Raw genomic sequence first — 569 nt, forward strand, 5'->3', positions numbered from 1 at the left:
CAAACACAAAAAAGAAGGAGGGGAGATAAAGACGATAGACGTTTGATAGGAAAGAAGAAGCAAACCACAACAGAGCACCCGCCAACCACCCACCAGTCATGTACAAAATAAAAACGTAGAAAAATTCAATACATGAACTTTGGTCACTTAAAACGACATGACACCATTGTGAAAGAGGTGTTTGAAGGAAGGGTGTAGTGCAAGAGAGCCAGGGGATGGCAAAGAGTAACGTGGAAGGACAACATAAGAACATGGACTGGTCGGGAAAAAAGGAGAATGTGCAACGGCAATTAGCGACTGTGAAGGAAGGAAGGTCATTACACGTCAACACGTCTGAGTCAGAGATGACACTTCCCGGCATTCCAAGTTTTGTAATATAATATTATAAAGTAACTGTTTCTTATGCATGTGTCTTACGCCCTCACTGACACACACACACATATATATATATATATATAATTTAGACCTTTCAGCAAGTTGAGTTCCGACCCTGCCTTTTAGGACCAACCCGGTCTGAGAGGGATACAATATCCCATCAGAAAGACCGTGAGATACTCGATTACGATGAA

This window comes from Aplysia californica, unplaced genomic scaffold (assembly GCF_000002075.1).
Source record: "Aplysia californica isolate F4 #8 unplaced genomic scaffold, AplCal3.0 scaffold01503, whole genome shotgun sequence".
In the NCBI taxonomy this organism is placed as follows: Eukaryota; Metazoa; Mollusca; class Gastropoda; order Aplysiida; family Aplysiidae; genus Aplysia; species Aplysia californica.